Source organism: Capsicum annuum, chromosome 6 (assembly GCF_002878395.1).
Source record: "Capsicum annuum cultivar UCD-10X-F1 chromosome 6, UCD10Xv1.1, whole genome shotgun sequence".
Taxonomy (NCBI): Eukaryota; Viridiplantae; Streptophyta; class Magnoliopsida; order Solanales; family Solanaceae; genus Capsicum; species Capsicum annuum.
This window is the reverse complement of record NC_061116.1, coordinates 11,778,746-11,788,168: the sequence shown is the minus strand read 5'-3', so window position 1 is coordinate 11,788,168 and position 9,423 is coordinate 11,778,746. Positions and strand designations below refer to the sequence as shown.

General features: G+C 31.8%; 1 long non-coding RNA gene across 1 annotated transcript; it reads left to right on the top strand.

The window, feature by feature from the left end:
• The first annotated feature begins 344 nt into the window (after nt 1–344).
• Nucleotides 345–2,867, top strand: LOC124899666. The gene is made up of 2 exons (XR_007056949.1): nt 345–724; nt 2,655–2,867. It is a non-coding gene; the product is annotated as an uncharacterized LOC124899666 (long non-coding RNA).
• The last annotated feature ends 6,556 nt before the right edge of the window (nt 2,868–9,423 follow it).

Genomic DNA, 9,423 nt, shown 5'->3' with positions numbered 1-9,423 from the left:
TATTATTATTATTATTTATTATTATTATTATTTATTATTTATAATTACTTATGGTTTATTATTATTATTATTATATATTATTTATTATTATTATTACTCCTACTATTATTTAAATAACAGCCTAAATTAAGATACTTTGCATAATTTATTCCCCTTTTAACCCAATTTATTCAATTTCTTACGATTTTAGCCTAATTGTATTTACTCCATTACAATTATAGCCTAAATCAGACTCAATCTATTTTTTATTCTCAATTCTAATCCAATTCTTAGACTTTTAAATCTCAGTCGTTGATAAAAATTGATCTAACGGCTGAGATCAAAAGCCTTTCTCTTCCCTTTTAAAGACAAAAATCAACCCCCAAACCCTAATCTCTTCACAACAGCCCTCACCCCTCTTCTCCCATCTCTCCTCTTTCTCTCTCTATCTCCCTCATTTCTCAAAAACCCTACGATAAAATCATCAACGCTGCCTTTCCCATCATCGGTCGTCCCTCTCCTCCACTAGTGCCTCCTCTGTTGCCCTTTCCTTGCTAGCACCACCGCTGCACCAGCCATGGTCGCCGACCTCACCTCCACTGCCAGCCACTGGCGAAGCCACCCCTCCAGCCGCCGCGTCGTCATATCCACCATCCACCGCCAACAGCCTGCCCCACGCCGTCGAAACAGATCCAAGACCCCGACCGAACCAGCCCCATCGTCAACCCCTCTCCCTCTCTGTCAGGTTCTTTGAGTTCAACTGAATTTGTTACTTTTTACTTATACTATATATACATATGCAAAACAAAATCTGTGAAAAATATTTGTACATATAGTAAGATTTCAAGCATTTTGAACCTACTGACTAGATCCTGAATTCGGAAGTATAAAAGATAATCTGAAGGCTTACCTTTACGTGCAGTGGTAAAAGAATAAGTAGATGGGTCAATTTCATTTTTAGAAAAGAATAAAACTTTATTATAAAATAGTAATGAAACAATGATGAGGTGGGGCAATGAGAGAAGTAGCTTTATTACCTCTTAAGGTGTACCCAGGGGAAGAAACAGTACTAGAAATGGGAATATTTGATCTAAAAGATTTTGCATCTTCTCTGAAACTTCTAATATAAGAAACTGAAAATCTTCTTGAATTTGTGTTTTCTCTGCTAATTTTAGCCTTAAGACCCATTCTCTAAGGTTAAAATCTCTATCATCTTGCTTTCTTGAATTTCCAATAGGTGAATGCGCCATGCTAGTTTCAAGTTTCATTATGGTTTTGACTTAAATAAGTTGTTCACTTTTTTAAATAGAAGGGAAAATAAGGAGGATATATAAATTTCAAAAGAAATTGGTACATGGTATATGCACTTAAATATGCACTTAAATATTAAATACATTATAGGGTACAAATATTGTGAGATTTAAGAAACTAGAAGAAGATTAAGCCTTAAAATTAGACTTGGAATTTAAAAGAATACATGAGTTTTGGCCTATAAATTGTGTTTAAGGTAGAAAGTTGATTATAGAGTTGGATTCCTTTACTTATAAATAATATACATTTGATAGATCGTGAAAGTTCTGGGGCGTGGAAGAAAGGAAAGGCTTTTGCGAATTAGCTTGCTTATCTTGGATTCTTCGGTTGAGGTAGGTTAGGGTTTAATTGAAAAAGTGAAGTGAGTTAGTGAGTCAAAATTTTTTTAAGTGTAGTTATTTGAAAGGTGAACTTGTGTTTTGAATATAGTTAAGTGTGGTCACTTGAGAAGTGAGTTAGTGAGTCAAAAATGTGTAAGTGTAGGTACTTAAAATGTGGACTTGTGTTTTCAATATAGTTAAGTGTGGTCACTTGAGAAGTGAGTTAGCGACTTCAAAATGTTTAAGTATAGTTACTTGAAAGTTGGACTTGTGTTTTGAATATAGTTAAGTGTGGTCACTTAAGAAATGAATTAGTGACTTAAAAATGTTTTAGTGTAGGTACTTGAAATGTGAACTTGTGTTTTAAATTTAATTAATTGTGGTCACTCTTGAGAAGTGCATTAGTGAGTCGAAAATGTATAAGTGTAGTTACTTGAAAGGTGAACTTGTGTTTTGAATAAAGTTAAGTGTGGTCACTTGAGAAGTGAGTTAGTGACTTCAAAATGTTTAAGCGTAGGTAACTTGTGAAGTGAATTAGTGACTTAGAAATATGAACTTTTCATTTTGAATTTAGTTTAGTTTGGTAACTTGTGAAGTGACTTGATAATGTTTAGGTGTAGGTACTTGAAATGTGAACTTTTCATTTTGAATTAAGTTTACTTTGGTAACTTGTGAAGTGAATTAGTGACTTGAAATGTTTAGGTGTAGGTATTTGAAATGTGAACTTTTCATTTTGAATTTAGTTTACGTTGGTAACTTGAAAATGTTTAGGTACTTGAATTATGGATTAATGACTTTTGTTTTGAATTTAGGTACTTGAAATGTGAACTTGCGTTTTGATTTTAGTAAATTGTGGTCACTTGACAAGTGAACTAGTTACTTCAAAATGTTTAAGTGTAGGTACTTTAAACGTGAACTTTTTCTTTTGAATTTAGTTTAGTTTGATAACTTTTGAAGTGAATTAGAGACTTGAAAGGTGTAGGTATTTAAAATGTGAACTTTTGTGACTTGGAACTAATTATTTGAATGTGATTGATTATGTAGATGGAACCTAATTACAGTTGGATAGATCAACACAAAATATTGATAGTAGAATGGGTGAGGCTGAGAATGAAGATGTGGATTTGTTGTTTTTAGTCTTTTGTATGTTTTATAGTTTGGATTTGTAACCTCAATAAATTTTATAAATAATTTGATTTTTAATGTTTGTATTCTTATGGTGGTTGGTTGATTGTATATTAAATGATTGGTGGGCTATATTGTAAATAATTTGATTTGATTTTTAATGTTTGTAAATGATGGGTGGGCTGTATTGTAAATAATTTGATTTTTAATATTTGTATTTTAAAAATTTTCAGTATTTTTTTTATAAAATTATCCAAAAAACCCACCACATGTGGTAGGTTTTTTTAAAATTTTTTACAAAAAACTACCACATGTGGTCGTTTTTAAATTACATTAATAAATTAATTTAATTAAAAACCGACTACATGTGGTCAGTTTTTAATTAAAATTAAGTTAATAAAAAACTGACCACTTGTGGTTGGTTTTTTTCTCTAAAATTATTTTTTCAATTTTAATAAAATAATAATAAATTTTAAAAATAAATATATATTTTTAAAAAAACCGACCACATGTGGTCAGTTTTTAAAAAGCTACCATTAGTTTTCCAACCACAAATTTTGATCGATTTTGTGATCGGAAATTGGGGAAAACCGACCACTTGTGGTCGGTTTGTGTGGTCAGTTTTTCCTTCTTTTTTTTTTTTAGTAGTGGTAGTTTATTCAACTAATTTTCATTCAATTTAATAAAGACTGTTTGTTAAACTTTGTTTTTGGGGTCCAAAAATTCATGGCTAGCCTCTCTTCGGGCTATTTGGTGAACTTCAATGTAAAAATAATTTCACATCTTTCCAAAACTAGATTTAAGTTTCTGAAATGTTTGAATACTGAATTTGAAAATCCTCAAGAAAATACTCCATCAGTTCAGCTTTCGTATTATAACAAATCCATATTCATGAGATGTTTAAACTAAAAAGGTTCTACTATATCCTCATATGTCCTTACCGTCAAATATGTTTTTATTTCAAACAGTTTCCCCCACTTATATTCCGTTTATCCAAGCTTATTTTTTCTCAAAAGCGTTTATTTTAAAAAATTGAGGTGTTTAACCAAGCTTTTGGAAGAAAATAAGTACTTCTAGAGAGTAGCAGCAACAATTTTTCATAAGCTAAACAAAGTAACTTCTCTCCAAAAAACTTTTACGAAAAATATTTTGGGAAAAATACACGTAAGAGCACTTTTAATGTTTGGCTAAACACTAATTTCTACTTAAAAGTGTCTTTTTGAAAACTTATTGCCCAAACAAGAACCAGTTTCTCACCAAAAGTATTTTTTTGAAAGCACTTTTAAAAATAATTTAATTTAAAAATTTTATTTCTATATAATTTAAAAATAAGCTTGGCCAAATAGGCTATTCAACTTTTGATTGCTATTTTGGTCTCTCTCTCCACACACATTATTTAAAAATTAGAAAAGAAACCTAAATGGACACATATTATATAGAATCAAAATTTTATTTCTATGTATTCTCAAACATTCAATGATATGATCAATCAATCAACTTCAATAATAATCACTTGTATTCTATTATTTTGCTTAACAAACAATTTGGCAGGTGCAAAGGCTTTGATTGCTTCCTGCAGCAGCACATGTACAATTCTGAGGCATCTTACTCGCCGGCCATTGAAATAGAGCTAGATTTCCACAACTAATGTTCGCACATGTGTCTTTAGCCGTAAATGTTCCCGGACAAAATTGAGCATCAACTGATACAAAATATTAAGAAGACTAAGCATTAGTCAATGGGATTAAAAAGCTCAATGATGAAAATAGATATTCGAATACATAATTGTTGATAAAATAATAACAGATGTGCACTGAAGAAAAAAATCTTACCTAGTGAATGTTCAAACAAAGTGAAACATATCGCCATAGAGAAAAAGAAAGGGTAATGAAGTTCTTCATATTTTTTCACTATTTAACTATTATATTATGTAGTAGTATGAATTGTTGATGTCATTTAGCACTCTTATATAAGGCCTAAAAGATATGAAATTATGCTATTTGTTCGTATAAGGCTAGTAAACCTACAATTTCTTGCTTAAAAAAGTACAAATGAACTTACTATATTAGTTCAAATAAGGCTAGTAAATCTACTATTTTTAAGTTACTTGCTAAAAACTACAAATGAACTTATGGTATTAGTTCAATAAGGCTAGTAAATCTATAATTTTTCAATTACTTTTCAAATGTACAAATGAACTTTTGGTATTAGTTCATGTAAGGCTAGTAGATTTACAATTTTTAAGTTACTTGCTAAAACCAAATGAGCTTATGGGATTAGTTCAAATATGGCTAGTAAATCTATAATTTTTAAATCACTTGCTATAAAATACAAATGAGCTTATGATGTACGTTGAAATAAGGATACAAAATCTATGTATTTGAATTAATCCCCCCCCCCCCCCCAAACCCAAAAAAAAATGAAAGCATGATATTAGTTTAACTAAGAGGGTGTTTGAATGGACTTAAAAGATGGTCAAAATAGCTTTTAAATTATTTTTTACTTTTTGAAGTGTTTGGCAACTTCAAAAATTGCTTTAAAAAAGTCAAAAATTTCATTTTTTAAGCCAAAAGTCAAAAGTACCTCAACCCCTACTTTTTAAATTTTGGTTTATAAGTCATTCTAGTTTGATCAAGTAAATAACATCTTTGTCCCTTATAATTCTCACATATTTCAAAATTACCCCATGTTTGTCTTAAAATATTTGTTCTCTTCTATCATTTGGTTTGCATTTTTCTCTCCATTTTGTGTCTTTATTTCTTTTTTTAATGGGTTGCTAGCAATTTGATGCTTATGGGGTTTATGAGGAATTGAGAAGAATTATTTTTTTTTGTAGTTCATTTGATTGAAACAACAAATTTTAATGGGTCGTTAGCAATTCAACTTCTTTTTGGACGAGTTTTGTTCAAATTTCTTGAAGAAAAACAAAAAAATCAATAAACCAATTTAGCTGAAACAATATTTTTTACTCCTTTTTGAGTATTTTTGGTTCAATTTTCAGAAAAAATCTCATAAAACAAAAATGGGTTAATTAGTGTGGCAAAATTCACAAAGAAAAACGAATTCATATTGCTAAAACAACAAATTTTGCTCCTTTTTGGATCTATTTTATTCAATTTTAAGAAGAAAAATGGAGCACAAGTAACTTATTCATTCATGAAAATATTTTTAAAAAATAAATGGATTAAGTAGTTTATACAAAAATTAAATTAAAATATAATTTAATTTAAATTTAAATTATTTTAAGAATAAAACTCTAATAATAATCAACTTTATATAATGTTAACAATTATAAGGGTATTTCAGACATTTTGATTAAAAGAAAGTGCTTAACAACAATTGTCTACTAAATACATCTACAATTTTTTTTAACTTTAGCACCTTTATCCAAATACGTAACTGTTTATTTTTAAAATAAGTTTCAGCATTTTCAAAAGAACTTTTAAAGTGCTTTTTAAAAGCCATTTTTTTAGCCTATCCAAACGGGCTCTAAGGTTAGTAATTGTTTAATTATGTTATTTGCAAAAAAAGTTATAAAGTACTGTTTTGACCCTAGTAAGTACCTACCAAGATAATAGCAGTGTATATAGACCATCAATTTTTCAAATTATTTATATTTTATGTTGTTTACATTGATGTTTTTCATTTTTTATAGTTTAGGCAGAATACTGTAATGAGAAGTGATTAATTTATTTTTATGCATTTTGACTATTTTATCTTTCACCGCAGTTGATTTATGGTGTTTAAGGTTAGCAGTAAGAATAGCACAATCTTTGAGGTGGTTGGTTCATAATTATGCAAGTTTTATATTTTGAGAGATTTGAAAGTTAGCATGGTTGACCAGATTCAACATTCAAGGTTATCAAGGTCGTATTGGAATTTGGACAGTTCTGTTAGCCCTCAACATTCAAGGTTATCAAGGTTGTATTATAATTTTGATAGTTTCGTTTGCTCTAAAGTGTGATTTTTGAGTCAGTAGGACCTTTAGTTCGATTCTCTAAGCATTTGAATGCATTTTTAGTAGTTGATTGGATCGTTGGAAGTTTAGGCCGAAATTTGACTTTGGTTAAGTTTGGTCCAGATGACCGCAGTTCAGTGCTTCTATCATTCCATTGAATCTGAAATATCATTTTTAGTGTAGTAGTATATTTGGTCTATGTTCATAGGGTCCTGAACAAATTTCAGGGTTCTATATAGAGATTTTTGATTATTTATTTGACATGACTTGAACCAGGGCCTTGTTGAAATGGGCATCTCAAGTCCAATAAGAAACGGAGGCCAGCCTGGTTACCCAACCCAACCAACTAACATATACCCTGAGTCGGATGAATTTCAAATATATAACAAAATAGCATATTTGTACCAATCCAGACTTTGGGATAGGTTCATGACCGAGACCAACCCAAGTAAGTCCAACCATCCCTTGCCAACCAACAACCATAACCAAACTAATATAATAACCAAGTTCCTGTCCATAACATAACATAAAAGGATAGAACAATCGTAAATATAGTAAAATGATATCATCTCCAATACCAATGCCAATACTAAGACTGACACCACTACTGCACCGCCCATTCCAACCCATAGTAGTTCCACTCTATCCAAAAGAAAAATAATATTCGATTTGGACATGCCCCCAACCATAGTCAAAACTAATATCCATAAATAAACCAAAGTATGTAAAGACATCCATGATATGAAATGGAGCCTTCCGGTGCATGGATGCTTATCACTTCAACTAATAGCTGATCTCAAATCCAATTACTAAGCAGAAGGAGTAGATACAGCCGCTGGAAGACGAGCTAGCAGGTGAATGTTAGCATGTACTCAGGATAAAGATCAAATAAGACCAACCTATAAAACCAAGAAAACCAAACCATATGCATCCACAACCATACATACATACATACATATATATTTGTGTGAGTATATATATATATATATATATATATATATATATATATATATATATATATATATATATATATATATATATATGTAAAACTATGCTGGGAAAGAGAACTGGGTTTATCATGCCTTTAAACCATTAACTTAGGTATGTTTAGTTTAACCGTCATAATCCACCCACAGACTATATGGGTCTAGTGTTACCACCTGGACGGGCCACGACGCGTGTGGCAGCACGAACCGGAGATACCATATGAGTAAGGAATTTCCGTGTATCCTTTGCTCTCCATGATACATATATAAAAGTGTTAGGAGATTCCCGTGTACCCCTCAAGTAATGGTCGCCATGACCCATCCTCATGTCGGCAAACATGAGTTTCCAGTGTTCGTCCTTTGGACTCACCTTTACGGTTAGCTATCTCACCTCGCAATTATTACCCAATTAAAGCCATTACCGCACAAAAAAATCAACAATTCCATTTTTATTAATCAAGACTAGAAGTAGGGGTATCATCATATCGTATATAGCTTGCAAGCAATTTACTTAGCCAACCTTTCAGAGAAGAAGGGATTCCTTTGTACCCATAGATTACATTATTAAGTTAGCTTGGGGGATTCCCATGTACCCCACAAGTATGTTCATTACTTAGTTTGCTTAGGAAATTTCCTTGTACCCTAAAGGCTTTCAATTAAACCTACCATGACTAGTAAGACCTTACTAGTTGACCATAACAAACCATTCAGACCATTTATACCATTTAGGGTTCCATCACTATGTTATTCCATGCAATAGTTCCATTAAAAGTTCAACAATATAGTAAAAACATTCTCATAGGTATTTTATCAAACATGTTGAGGGCATAGTATTTCCAAAGCCAAAACCAAGTACCAATTAATTATTCCCATGCAACCAAGTGTTCAAACCATCATTAGAATATGAAACCCATAAGTAAAAAACATGAAAAAACCATTACCAACCATTATAACCAAAACCCCCAACCTGTATTCGAAAACTCAAAATTATACAACAATTAAACGATGAACATCATTCATAAATCATCCCTTTAGTTGAAACTAACAATGAGGGAGGAGTAACTTGCCTTAGATTGAGAAGAAAATGAGAAGAAATCACTTATATGAGCCTTAATTGACCACCTTGAATGATACCCTAGCTTTTGCTTAACCCACGAGCCTTGGGAAATTTCAAGAGAGATTCTAAGTGCTTAAGATTAGAATATTAGGGAAAATGATGTCCCAAGAGTGCTATAAGGCGTGGGTCCCTAAGGAGTTATAAGGGGAAATGTCTAGATTACGCCCAACTTAAACTGTATAAACTTTCCACAGGTGAGTACGACTCCACCATACCATTCATACCCTATCGTATGAGTGGTACCCACCACTCGTACCTTTGGCATCTCTTGGACCCCAAACACTGTCCAAGATATGACCACCAAGCCCCAATCATACCCAACCATACGATCAGCACCATAAAACCATACCCTAGGCAGAATCAAGAGGGGCACTGTCTAACATAAAAATTGGACTATACGACTCATACCTTATCTCACGACTTATGGTGAGACACTCCTACTCAAATCCAAGTTAAGTGAAGGAAAACCTAACCCTACGACCCATCACCAACCATATAAATCATACCCACCTAAGTCATACCCATTCCAGAAACTCAACCATCCACACAAGTTACTATAACCAAGACCAACCTAGTCGTACCCTATCATACGAGAAGTACCCCAAGTTGTATGATGTCCAGAAACCA